This window comes from Bufo gargarizans, chromosome 9, assembly GCF_014858855.1.
Source record: "Bufo gargarizans isolate SCDJY-AF-19 chromosome 9, ASM1485885v1, whole genome shotgun sequence".
NCBI classification, from domain to species: domain Eukaryota; kingdom Metazoa; phylum Chordata; class Amphibia; order Anura; family Bufonidae; genus Bufo; species Bufo gargarizans.
In genome coordinates, this window is record NC_058088.1 from 75,075,596 (window position 1) to 75,090,118 (window position 14,523).

The window sequence follows — 14,523 nt, forward strand, 5'->3', positions numbered from 1 at the left end:
TTGCCTTGGGTTTGACTGACCAGGTTTGTCACCTCCGCAAAAAGACGCATGAGCCTACAGCCATTGTGCATGAGCATTCAGTAACGTGGCCAAAAAATACCCAGCTCCAAAGAGGCTGCCCTCTTATTTCTAAATTAAAAAAATCTGTTCTTACCAGTTTAATCTCTGTTTTGTCCCCTATCAGGGGCCGGTGTATGGAATAGATTTTAGGAACCGGGAGATGGAAAAAAATGGTTGGTCGGTCCTCTTACTTCCAATTTGGGGCACTGCGCGTGCGCCGTGCAATGTATTGTGCTACCCTATATGAGTGGTGTGTTAAGCAGTACTATTCCTATCAGTTTAATCCCTGTTACATCCCCTATCAGGGGCCGGTGTATGGAATAGATTTTAGGAACCGGGAGATGGAAAAAGATGGTTGGTCGGTCCTCTTACTTCCAATCTGGGGCACTGCGCGTGCGCCTTGCAATGTACTGTGCCACCCTATATGAGTGGTGTGTTAAGTAGTACTATTCTTATCAGTTTAATCCCTGTTACGTCCCCTATCAGGGGACGTGTATCGAATAGATTTTAGACAACCGCAAAGAGTTGTCAATAGTTGACACACTCATGACATAAATTGCAGGCGATGGTGGTTTTTTAACGCCTATGGTCGTTGCTGAGTTAGTTCAGTGACAGTTAAGTGACCCAGAAAACAATGATTCTGCAGTGTGGCCCCATTGTTGGCCTAGTAGGCTTTAATAATCACCTTAGATGATCACAAAGAAAATTAATGTTTTTTCTATGCAAAATTATCAACGACCTTATCATCTGGGGTGTGCCAACATTGCCAAAACACTCATAGAGGTGATCGCTTCATTGTGATACGCTAGCCCCTTCACCACAAAAAGGTAACGATCACGAAGGGGAATTGACACATGTATGTGTCGTTTTGTTTTGTTTTTGCAGCCACAGTGCAGCACCAGAGGCCAGAAAAATTAGGCATGTACACATGTCTGAAAAATTAGGTATTGTTGCAGCTGCTGCTGTAGCAGCGGCCAGAAAAATGGATGTTTTCCAGGCAGAAAGTGCACTAATACATTGCGGCTTGTACCCTAGTTGGTGGCGGAGAACTCACGCAAGTCATCCGGCATGCAGAGATTAAATACAGCAGCGTGTGGACCATTTTTAGCCCAAGGCATCTCATCAGGCCTTTTTTAGTCAAATGCATCCCCCACTGTCAGTCCCTTCGGGATCCATGCCTCATTCATCTTAATAAAGGTGAGGTAATCTAGACTTTTTTGACCTAGGCGACTTCTCTTCTTAGTGACAATACCTCCTTCTGCGCTGAAGGTCCTTTGTGACAGGACACTTGAAGCGGGGCAGGCCAGAAGTTCTATCGCAAATTGGGATAGCTCAGGCCACAGGTCAAGCCTGCACACCCAGTAGTCAAGGGGTTCATCGCTCCTCAGAGTGTCGATATCTGCAGTTAAGGCGAGGTAGTCTGCTACCTGTCGGTCGAGTCGTTCTCTGAGGGTGGACCCCAAAGGTCTGTGGCGATGTGTAGGACTTAAAAAGCTACGCATGTCCTCCATCAACAACACGTCTGTAAAGCGTCCTGTCCTTGCTGGTGTGGTCGTAGTAGGAGGAGGATTACTTTCATCTCTTCCCCTGTTAGATTCCCATTGTGCTGTGATATCACCCTTATACGCAGTGTAAAGCATACTTTTTAACTTGTTTTGGAACTGCTGCATCCTTTCCGACTTCTGGTAATTCTGTAACATTTCAGCCACTTTCTGCTTATACCAGGGGTCTAGTAGCGTGGCCACCCAGTACAGGTCGTTCTCCTTCAGCCTTTTTATACGAGGGTCCCTCAACAGGCATGACAGCATGAAAGACCCCATTTGCACAAGGTTGGATGCCGAGCTACTCATTCCTCGTCCTCACTGATCTCATTGAAGGTCTGTTCTTCCCCCCAGCCACGTACAACACCTCGGGTACCAGATAGGTGACAACGAGCACCCTGGGATGCCTGCTGTAGTTGGTCTTCCTCCTGCTCAAAGCCACATTCCTCCTCTGACTCCTCTTCCTCAGACTCCTCTTCTAGCATTACCGCAGGTCCAGCAAGCGATGCTGATAAGGCTGTTTCTGGTGGTGATGGTGACCACAACTCTTCCTCTTCCTCTTCACGCTCATCTACGGCCTGATCCAGCACTCTTCGCAGGGCACGCTCCAGGAAGAAAACAAATGGGATGAGGTCGCTGATGGTGCCTTCGGTGCGACTGACTAGGTTTGTTACCTCCTCAAAAGGACGCATGAGCCTGCAGGCATTGCGCATAAGCGTCCAGTAACGTGGCAAAAAAATACCCAGCTCTGCAGAGGCTGTCCTAGCACCCCGGTCATACAAATACTCGTTGACGGCTTTTTCTTGTTGGAGCAGGCGGTCGAACATTAGGAGTGTTGAATTGGCTGTCGCAAATCTAGCGCCTCACTGGCATGTTGTTTCGTCGCTGAATATCGGAAAAGTGTGCCATAGCAGTGTAGGAACGCCTGAAATGGCCACACACCTTCCTGGCCTGCTTGAGGACGTCCTGTAAGCCTGGGTACTTATGCACAAAGCGTTGTACGATTAGATTCAAAACATGCCATGTGTCAACTTGCCCAAATTCAATGCCGCCAACAAATTGCTTCCATTGTCACACACCACTTTGCCGATCTCCAGTTGGTGTGGGGTCAGCCACTCATCCCCCTGTGCATTCAGGGCGGACAGGAGTGCTGGTCTGGTGTGACTCTCTGCTTTCAGGCAAGTCAACCCCAAGACGGCGTGACACTGTCGTATCCGGGATGTGGAATAGCCCCTGGGGAGCTGGGGGGGGTGTAGTTGACGTGGAGCAAGATGCAGCAGCAGAAGAGGACTCAGCCGAGGAGGTTAGCGAAGAGGATGGAGTAGGAGGAGTAGAGGAGGTGGCAGCAGGCCTGCCTGCAAGTCGTGGCGGTGTCACCAACTCCTCTGCAGAGCCATGCATTCCATGCTTGGCAGCCATCAGCAGGTTTACCCAATGCACAGTGTACGTGATATACCTGCCCTGACCGTACTTTGCAGACCAGTTATCAGTGGTCAGATGGACCCTTGCCCCAACACTGTGTGCCAGACATGCCATGACTTCCTTTTCCACAATAGAGTACAGGTTGGTGATTGCCTTTTGTGAAAAAAAAACTCGGCTGGGTACCTTCCACTGCGGTGTCCCAATAGCTACACATTTTCTGAAGGCCTCAGACTCCACCAGCTTGTATGGTAAAAGCTGGCGGGCTAAGAGTTCCAACAAGCCAGCTGTCAGATGCCGGGCAAGGGAGTGACTCTGTGACATTGGCTTCTTACACTCAAAAATGTCCTTGACAGACACCTGACTGTGGGCAGATGAGCAGGAACTGCTGAAGGTGAGGGCGGAGTGGCGGGTGGTTGAGAGGGAGCAAGGAGGACAGCAGTGGTTGACGTGGCTGAAGATGCTGGACCAGGAGGAGGATGGTGGCTTTGAGTTTGTGTGCTGCTTGTACTCATCATGTGTTGATCCCATAGGCGTTTTTTGATGTGAGATCATGTGCCTTCGCAAAGCAGTTGTACCTAGGTGTGTGTTGGAATTCCCACGACTCAGTTTCTTTTGGCACAGGTTGCAAATGGCATCGCTGTTATCAGAGGCAGACACACCAAAAAAATGCCACACTGCTGAGCTTTGCAATGACGGCATTCTGGTGGTGGCAACAGCATGCGTTGATTGGCGTGCTGTCTGGCTGACCCCGGGTGCCGATACATGCTGTCTGACTGTGCCACTAGCTTCTTGCGACGACCTCCCCCTGCTTCCAACTCGTCTCCTCCTCCTCTCTGTCTCCCCATCTGAACTTTCCCCCCTGTTCTTCTTCTCTTCGAGCGGGCACCCACGTGACATCCACGGACACATCGTCATCATCAACCGCTTCACTTGTATCTGACAACTCAGCAAAGGAAGCAGCAGCGGGTACAACATCATCATCATCACACCGTACGTCCATGTGTGTAATGCTGTCTGACGGAGACATATCCCTGTTATCTACATCCTCTTGCAATAATGGTTGCGCATAACTCATTTCTTCCAACTGATGTGTAAATAACTCCTCTGACAGATCAAATGAAGCGGCTGTGGTGCTAGTGTTAGTGGTGGCGGCGGGCGGGCGAGTGGTAACTTGAGAGGTGCCCGAAGCTGAGCTGGAGGAGGATGGTGCGTCAAGGTCCTGAGCGGAAGCTGCAGAAGATTGGGTGTCCTGTGTAAGCCAGTCAACTATGTTCTCAGAATTTTTCGAGTTTAGGGTACGTGGCCTCTGAACACTGGGCATTATTCTAGGGCCAAAGTAAATCACAGCACCACGACCACGACGGTCCCTGCGGGGTGGCCTGCCTCAGCCTGTCATTTTTTTTTAGATTAGTAGTACTATGCGTGCAAGGTACTGTGCCACCCTATATGAGTGGTGGGCAGTGGGCACAGTACAGTCTGTGGGCCTGACACACACTGGCAGGCAACTGCAATTATATTGCAGAGAAATGTTTTTATGACTTTTATCTGCAAGGTACTGTGCAACCCGATATGAGTGGTGGGCACTGGCAGTGGGCACAGTCTGTGGGCCTGACACACACTGGTAGGCAACTGCAATTATATTAAAGGGTAAAAATTTAATGAATTTTTTATCTGCAAGGTACTGTGCCACCCGATATGAGTGGTGGGCAGTGGGCACAGTACAGTCTGTGGGCCTGACACTTACTGGCAGGCAACTGCAATTATATTACAGAGAAAAAATGTAATTACCTTTTTATCTGCAAGGTACTGTGCCACCCGATATTAGTGGTGGGCAGTGGGCACAGTACAGTCTGTGGGCCTGACACTCACTGGCAGGCAACTGCAATTATATTACAGAGAAAAAAATTAAATGACTTTTTTTTTATCTGCAAGGTACTGTGCCACCCGATATAAGTGTCGGGCAGTGGGCACAGTACAGTCTGTGGACCTGACATTCACTGGCAGGCAACTGCAATTATATTACAGAGAAAAAATCAAATTACTTTTTTATCTGCAAGGTACTGTGCCACCCGATATGAGTGGTGTGCACACAGTACAGTCTGTGGGCCTGTGGCCTCTCACACACGGGCAGGCAACTGCAATATATATACTTGCTGCCAAATATATCCTACACACTGGCATGCATATTGTCATGAGAAAGGTAGAAATATAAAAACAACCCAAAAAAATCCCAATAGAAATATAAAAATTAAATCTATTTTGTCTGAATTTTGTAGAAAAATCATAAATAAATAATTCATATCAGTAGTTTGGGAAAATAATTTGTTTAATGGGTTTGGCTCACATTAACCGCCATGTTCAATTCATTTTCAATAAATAGAATAATAGAGTGTATGATTTGTATTTTATGTAACAGGGTCAATTTCTGAAAGCCAAGCATCCCGTCTGTTCTATGAATGTAAGCAAATACCCTCCGGCAATGTGGGGCTTATGGGAAATTACTCATTGGAAGCCAAAAAACATCTATTTTCTTGATAACGGTTTGACCTCTTGTAATGCTTTTTCAGCTTGAAGAACTGGAAATAATTAAAAAAACATAAAAACTATTTCAACTATGCGCTATTATATTCAGCAGCGGCTTGCTTATCTATTTGAGTTCATCAGAGATACACGCTGCAAACAGCGCAGTTGAATATTCCTCAATACATGTGAAATCACTGAATGTGAATTATTACTCCATTCTGTGTAGCTCTACACAGGAGAGATACCACCGGTACACATGAATTTAGTATTATCTGAAAAAAAGCAGAAATGAACTGACCGTAAATAAATAAATGGCGGTTCAGCTCATCCAAGTGAAATAAAATGGTAGATTTGGGGCCTGTGTTATGTCAGGGAAGATGTAAAATGGGCTTTGTGGGATGTCATCACTATAAGTTTATGAGGTATTCCATTAAAGATAGAGTTGAGCGGACACCTGGATGTTCGGGTTCGGCAGGTTTGGCCGAACTTGAAAAAAAAAATCGGGTTCGGGACCCGAAATTGACCCGAACTTGACCCCGAACCCGAACCCCATTGAAGTCAATGGGGACCCAAACTTTTGAGCACTAAAATGGCTGTAAAAATGTCATGGGAAGAGCTAGAGGGCTGCATGGGCTGTGGCTAGGGAAATGAATTAAAAAAACATAAAATAAATAAAAATTAGGAATGATGTAGGAGGAAGAGGTTGAGGAGGCGGTGGATGTGGCTGAGTAGGCTCACGTGGTGGTCTAGGTGGAAGCGGCGGCGAAGGAGGAATAGGTAGCCAACACAGATGTGTGTTATTTTGCATTTTACATAGGGGTATCCCCCAAAATATTGGGACATATAAAAAAAAAAAAAAAAGAAGAAGTGCACTTGAGTACAAGGATGAATGGTTGAGGCTGTTAGAACTGTCTATTCTGCACAAGGTACAGACAAGTCTTGTGGGATCCAGGCCTGGTTCATTTTAATAAACGTGAGCTTGTCCACGTTGGCTGTGGACAGGCGGCTGCGTCTGTCTGTAATGACGCCTCCTGCCGTGCTAAATACAGGTTCAGAGAGTACACTGGCTGCAGGGCAGGCCAGCACCTCCAAGGCATACAGGGCAATCTCTGACCATGTGGACAATTTGGAGACCCAGAATTTGAAGGGGGCAGAACCATCAGTCAGTACGTGTAGTCGTGTGCACAGCTACTGTTCCACCATGTTGTTCAAATGCTGCCTCCTGCTAACACGCTCCATATCAACAGTTGGGGCCGGTTGTTGCAGCGAGGTGACAAAGCTTTTCCACATGTCGGCCATGCTAACCCTGCCTTCTGAGGTGCTGGCGCTGACACAGCTGCGTTGGCGACCTCTTCCTCCTCCCCTGCCTTTGCCTTGTGCTTCCACTTGTCCCCTGGCGTCAGTCAGGAATACTCTCTGAAGCGTGTCTACCAGCGTGCGCCTGTAGTCGCGCATCTTCCGATCACGCTCCAGTGAGGGAATTAAGGACGGCACATTGTCTTTGTAATGGGGATCCAGCAAGGTGGCCACCCAGTAGTCAGAACATGTCAAAATGTGGGCAACTCTGCTGTCATTGCGCAGGCACTGCAGCATGTAATCGCTCATGTGTGCCAGGCTGCCCAGAGGTAAGAACAAGCTGTCCTCTGTGGGAGGCTTATCGCCTGCGTCCTCCGTACCCCCCCAGCCACGCACCAGTGATGGGCCCAAGCTGCGTTGGATGCCACCCCGCTGTGAACATGCTTCATCCCCATCTTCCTCCTCCTTGTCCTCCAGTAGTGGGCCCTGGCTGGCCAAATTTGTACCTGGCCTGTTGTCTTGCACGGAGGCCCAGTCATTGGTGGTGAAGTGGTGTTGTTCCGCAGTGCGACTCACCCGTGCGTGCTGCAGCTGAAACTCCACTATGGCGTGCTGCTGCCCTCAAAGTTTCTCCAGCATGTGCAAGGTAGCGTTCCACCTGGTGGGCACGTCGCATATGAGTCGGTGAGCGGGAAGGCCGAAGTGACGCTGTAGAGCAGACAGCCGAGCGGCAGCAGGATGTGAACGCTGGAAGCGCGCACAGACGGCCTGCACTTTATGCAGAAGCTCTGACATGTCAGGGTAGTTGTGAATGAATTTCTGCACCACCAAATTCAGCACATGCGCCAGGCAAGGGATGTGCGTCAAACCGGCTAGTCCCAGAGCTGCAACGAGATTTCGCCCATTATCGCACACCACCAGGCCGGGCTTGAGGCTCACTGGCAGCAACCACTCATTGGTCTGTTGTTCTATACCCCGCCACAACTCCTGCGCGGTGTGGGGCCTGTCCCCCAAACACATCAGTTTCAGAACGGCCTGCTGACGTTTACCCCTGGCTGTGCTGAAGTTGGTGGTGAAGGTCTGTCGGTGACCGGGTGAGGAGGTGGTAGAAGAGGAGGGGGAAGCCGAGTAGGAAGAGGAGGCAACAGGAGGCAAAGAATGTTGCCCTACGATCCTTGACGTGCGCCAAACAGCTCTCTGTCTGGGGCCCAGCCGCCACTACATTTACCCAGTGTGCAATTAGGGAGATATAGCGTCCCTGGTCGTGCTTACTGGTCCACGTTTCTGTGGTTAAGTGGACCTTGCCACAGATGGCGTTGCGCAGTGCACACTTGATTTTATCCGATACTTGGTTGTGCAGGGAACTGTTTTGGCGACGGCTGCTCTGCTTTTGCACCCTGCTCCCACTTTTGCTACGCTGTTGGCTCGGTCTCACCATGGCCTCTTCCTCCGAACTCTGAAAGTCAGTGGCACGACCTTCATTCCATGTGGGGTCTAGGATCTCATCGTCCCCTGCATCGTCTTCCACCCAGTCTTCCTCCCTGACCTCCTTTTCGGTCTGCACACTGCAGAAAGACGCAGCAGTTGGCACCTGTGTTTCGTCATCATCAGAGACGTGCTGAGGTGGTATTCCCATGTCCTCATCAGGAAACATAAGTGGTTGTGCATCAGTGCATTCTATGTCTTCCACCCCTGGGGAAGGGCTAGGGGGAAATCCTTAGGAAACCCTGCCAGCAGAGTCTTCAAACAGCATAAGAGACTGCTGCATGACTTGAGGCTCAGACAGGTTCCCCGATATGCACGGGGGTGATGTGACAGACTGATGGGCATGGGTTTCAGGCGCCACCTGTGTGCTTTCTGCAGAAGACTGGGTGGGAGATAATGTGAACGTGCTGGATCCACTGTCGGCCACCCAATTGACTAGCGCCTGTACTTGCTCAGGCTTTACCATCCTTAGAACGGCATTAGGCCGGACCAAATATCACTGTAGATTCTGGCTGCTACTGGGACCTGAGGTAGTAGGTTCAGTAGGATGTGTAGCTGTGGCAGATCGGCCACATCCTCTCCCTGCACCAGAGGCTCCACCAACACCACCACCACGACCATGTCCGCGTCTTTTATTAGATGTTTGCCTCATAGTTAGCATTCACAAAGCAAAGTAAAAAGTGGTAAGTCTGTTAAAAATAATTAACGGCCAATAAAAACCCTGATGTAGGGTATTGCACTCAAATGTTTTAACTTTTTAACTCTATATGACAGCGGTATTTGTGGCCTAAATTTTAAAGTAACTTATCTAATCCTAGATGTGCACTATATGAAACAGATGGGTTTTTTTCACCCCAGTAAGCAAAAAGCTGTATTTCTGGCCTAAATTTGACACTCACTTATGCATGTCTAATCCTTGATGTGCACTATATGAAACAGATGTTTTTTTTCCACCCCAGTAAGCAAAAAGCTGTATTTCTGGCCTAAATGTGACACTCACTTATGCACGTCTAATCCTAGATGTGCACTATATGAAACAGATGGGTTTTTTTCACCCCAGTATGCCCCAGTATGCCCCAGTATGAGAAAGCCGTATTTATGGCCTAAATTTCACAGTCACTTATGCAGTATATCAGAGGGTTTCTTCACCCCAGTAAGCAAAAAGCTGTATTTCTGGCCTAAATGTGACACTCACTTATGCACGTCTAATCCTAGATGTGCACTATATGAAACAGATGTTTTTTTTTCACCCCAGTAAGCAAAAAGCTGTATTTCTGGCCTAAATGTGACACTCACTTATGCACGTCTAATCCCAGATGTGCACTATATGAAACAGATGTTTTTTTTTTCACCCCAGTAAGCAAAAAGCTGTATTTCTGGCCTAAATGTGACACTCACTTTTGCACGTCTAATCCTAGATGTGCACTGTATTAAACAGATGGGGTTTTTTTCACCCCAGTAAGCAAAAAGCTGTATTTCTGGCCTAAATGTGACACTCACTTATGCACGTCTAATCCTAGATGCGCACTATATAAAATTATTTTTTTTTTTTTTAACCCCAGTAAGCAAAAAGCTGTATTTCTGGACTTGCAGACATGCAGATATCCTGTGCTGGTGCACTATCGTTGCATAAAATGGCTGCCGATTATGTATTGTTATTGACAAACTGAAGTAAAAAAAGTTTGTTTTCAACAGTAGTTGGCTCAGGGCAGGCTTAAAGAAATTGTGCACTGCACCCACAAAACACATTTGCTGTAGATCGCTGAGTAAAAAAGCAGTTCTTCATAACATTTCTCCCTGATCTCTCCCTCACAGCAGCTGCAGCCTCTCCCTACACTAATCCGAGCAGAGTGACGGGCGGCGCTACGTGAATCCAGCTTAAATAGAGGCTGGGTCACATGCTGCAGTTGGCCAATCACAGCCATGCCAATAGTAGGCATGGCTGTGATGGCCTTTTGGGGCAAGTAGCATGCCGCTTGTTGATTGGCTGCTGTGCAGCTTTTCAAAAAGCATCAAGAAAATGCTGAACACCTAATCCAAACTTTTACGTAAATTTAAGGTTCGGGTCCGGGTGCCGAAAAAACCTAAAGTTTGGTACTAACCCGAACTTTACAGTTCGGGTTCGCTCAACTCTAATTATGGATGTTCAGGTAAATGATATTTGTTATTCATTTTAACCATCTCCAAGGATGCACCCTGGCAAGTGGCCACAGCTCTAGATGACAACTGGGTCCATTTGGTAGGCAATCAGACACATTCTCCTCTGGTCTTGCTGAGTTGCCATGGCTCCAGGTGATAATCAAGCTGTCTGGTCTACAGGCAACTGAGTGTATCTTCTTCTGATTCTGACATTACCCATGGCCTTGCTGGATCCAGCTGCAGCTTTCCTTCTCACCTTGGCCAGTGGTGTTGGGTTGTTGGGGCAATAGGCGCCCAATGATGAAATCAGGCTTGCTGCCTATTTAAAGGGGAATAAGTCTACCATTCCTTGCCTGCAAATTGAGGTTTATACTCTTGCCTAACTCTTGGTCTTATGCTATTGATCCTGATATATACACCTCAATGACCCTGACATTCACCTTGGCAATGTTCCTGGATTTTGCTCCTGTTTCCTCCTTGAGATTGTTCACCTGGCACCTGTTATTTATCTCCTGGCTCTGACCCTTGGCTCAATTCCAGACAGAGTCTTCTCCTCTGGCCTGTCACATTCTGACTGCTCTCCAGGTGACACTCCTTGGCTTCATTCCTGACTATGCTACTATACATACCACCAATCAGTAACTATTTCTGAAACTGCAGTCTGGGAATCTAACTGGGAAAGCCCATCTCTCATTGTAAGGGTTAAGGGTGAAAAAGGAGATTCCTTAGACTCCACTCCCCAATGTAACCAGTTCCATTTTAATTGAGGCCACACATTCAGTAAAAAACAAAATAATATCTCTTATTTTTTAAGTATCTCTTTATGTAATTTTCCAGTAACCTTTACTTTTAATAGCATAAGTCTACAATACGTCATCTGCAGTAAGCTCCTAAGCAAGTTTTGTTGTATCACAACTAGAGATGGCCTTGCAGTTTGCCTGACGGTCGTTTTGTGGCGAACTTTGCGCGTTCGCGATTCGCCGAACATGTAAACATATGGCAATGTCCGCTGGCGCCATATTATTTTGCATTGCACCGAACTTTGACCCATGACACATCCAACAGGTGGAACAGGACAGCAAATTAAGACGATTCAGCACATAGACACACCCCCACGCTATCAAAGAACCCAATCTGACAGCCATTTTACATTCTGTGTTTTTCCAGTTTTTTATCCCTGCTCCGTTCGCCCACTGTATCTTCCGATATCTTCACTGAATTGGTTCTACTAGGCGGAGTCTGCCCTGTTTCACCATGGGTGTTCCTTCTCCCAGGCTGTAGCGCTGTCCAATCGCAGCACAGAGCTCACAGCCTGGGAGAAAAAAAAACTCCCAGGCTGTGAGATCTGCACTGCAATTGGGAGAAGGAACGCCCAGGGTAACACAGGGCAGAATACTCCTTGTAGAACCAATTCAGTGAAGATACCGGAGGACACAGCGGGCAAACGGAGTGGCGCCCAGGGATAATAGTAAGTGCAGTGAGATCCTTGGGCGCTGCTGTATTTAGCCTGATAGTTATCTTACAATGTTTGGACCAATAAAAGGTCCTCTTTAGGGGGCGTGTCTTGGCCGCTGAGAGGAATGGCCGCTTGATTTTGCAGCTCCTGCACCACAGCGACTATAATTGAGCTCCCCTGAGTTATTAATACTCTCATCGCCGTATCCCTGCCGGTATTTACGCTGGACACCCTTCTGGATAACATGGGGAAGTCTAAAAGGCAGCTTCCAAGACTACAGAGCGGGAATCTAGATGGATTCTTTGAAAGAGGCCTAGCCAAAGATGGCGCCGGCTCCCGCGCCGATACTCACCTGCTTTCCCCTCAGGACAGCTTACCGCCGAGGTGTAGCTCCAGATCACCGTCACCTCCGCTGCAGCCCGACAACTTCTCATTAACGGAAGCAGAATTTCCATCGCTCCCTCCGACTCCAAACGACATCAGAGCTCCGGAGAGTACGGCTCCACGACACACCGCCACTACAAGTCCTGCTGACTCCTCACCTTCTTCCAGCCCTCAGAAACAGAGGCCGCGGCTGGAGTCATCTAACCCGTCTGAGGTCAGTGCAGTGACATGGGCGCATGAGCCAGAGACCCTTATAACGGTCCCCATAATCGCATACCAGACATCGGATAAGCCACTATGCGAAGACTCCATTAAGAATATGCTCCTGGCGCTGCATCAGTCCTTGCGCACGGACATGATAGGGCTGATTAACCCTTTAGCGGCCAAGGTTAAAGAGACTGAGAGTAAGATCCTTCATGTGGAAAGCAAAATGGCAGAGTTTGCGGCCTCACAGAACAACATAATAGATGCCCACAATGATCTGGCTGACGAACTTGAATCTATTAAGAGTAAAATTGCTGACATGGAGGATTGTTCCAGGAGGAACAATGTGAAGTTCCGAGGTATCCCAGAAGATGTGGCACCCCGGGATCTGCAGACATACCTTAAAAAACTCATAAAAACACTGCTGCCAAGAATTCCTGTCCCTGACATGATCATTGATAGAGCTCATAGGATACCGAAACCCTCTCACCTCGGTGCAGATATCCCTAGAGACACTCTTGCTCGTATCCACTTTTTCCATACTAAGGAGGCTTTAATGCTAGCAGCGAGGAACTGTGATCAACTTCCAGCCCCTTTTCAAACAGTGAGATTATTTGCGGATCTCTCCATGGCGACTTTAAGACAGAGAAGAGAACTTCAACCGATCACCCTTGCCCTTAGGGAAAATGATATCCAATATAAATGGGGCTATCCACAAAAATTGCTGATCCGGAAGAATGGCAAGACCCACGTGGTAAAGTCTGTTGCGGATGGTCAAGATCTCCTGCAATCCTGGGACATTCGTTTTTCATTGGATAAGCGTGGAAGTCGCAGACGGAACGACCCCTCACCCTCATCCAGCGCGAGGGACTTCTAATATCATCTTCAGGATTAGTATTAGCCCTGAACAAGGGTGTCCTCTATAGTATTTTACCGCTTAATAAGTATGGTTTCAGGTGATATGGTTAGGTCTTTGTAACAGCTGAATGGGGCCAATTGTTTGACCTTTTCCATCCTCAGGTGCAGATAGTGTACTTGATTATTCCGAACGGTTGAGTTTCCTCCCAGCCTCACCAGTGGACTTACGTCACCGGTTCTGCACAGGCGGATTTTGACCGTCTGGAGTTACGGTATTCTCTTTTTTCTTCTCCTATTGTTTTCCCACACTTTTCCTTTGTCCCTTCCTCACTCACTCACCAATTATTCTAGTACAGCTGATTGACATATTTGCCTGCTGTCAGACAGTAGGTTACTGTTTATAAGGTTGATTGTTTACCTGACGGTTGATTGTTTATCTGTCTGAAGCGATTGGAGTTTCCTTCCATCCATATGGGTCTTAAAATTTTATCCTTGAATGCTAAAGGGCTAAATTGCCCTCAAAAAAGATCCTATGTTTGGCGGGAGGCGGCCAAAGCTGGTGCGGACCTCATCTGTATTCAAGAAGCTCATTTGTTTCAGGAAGACGCTAAACGTATTCATCATCGCTCCTTTCCTCATATTTGCATTCTCATTTCAGCAAAAAGTCTAGGGGGGTGTTTATAGCTGTTAAGAACACAGTTGCCTTCAGCATCATTTCGTCCAGAACGGATCCCAATGGCCGATACATCATCCTGGTATGTTATATTGATAACATTATCTATACCCTAGTTAACGTCTACGCACCCAATGACCACCAAGTCATATTTGTACGCCATGCTTCCTTCCCTAATTAAAGATGATCAGACTGGGTTTGTGAAAGGCCGCGTATCCTCAGACAATACCAGAAGCAGAAGATTGGTGGACTTGTTCAATTATGCTGAGCAAAAGGGCCTTCCTATGTTGGCAGTGACTTTGGATGCTGAGAAGGCGTTCGACCGCCTACACTGGTCGTTCGCATTCACGGTTCTTAATAAGATGGGGTTTACAGGCGACATAGTGAATGCCTTCTCCAGCTTATACACCTCCCCCAAGGCCAGGATATGGGTGAATGGAGTGCTATCTGATCCTCTCAAGATCTCCAATGGTTCACGCCAA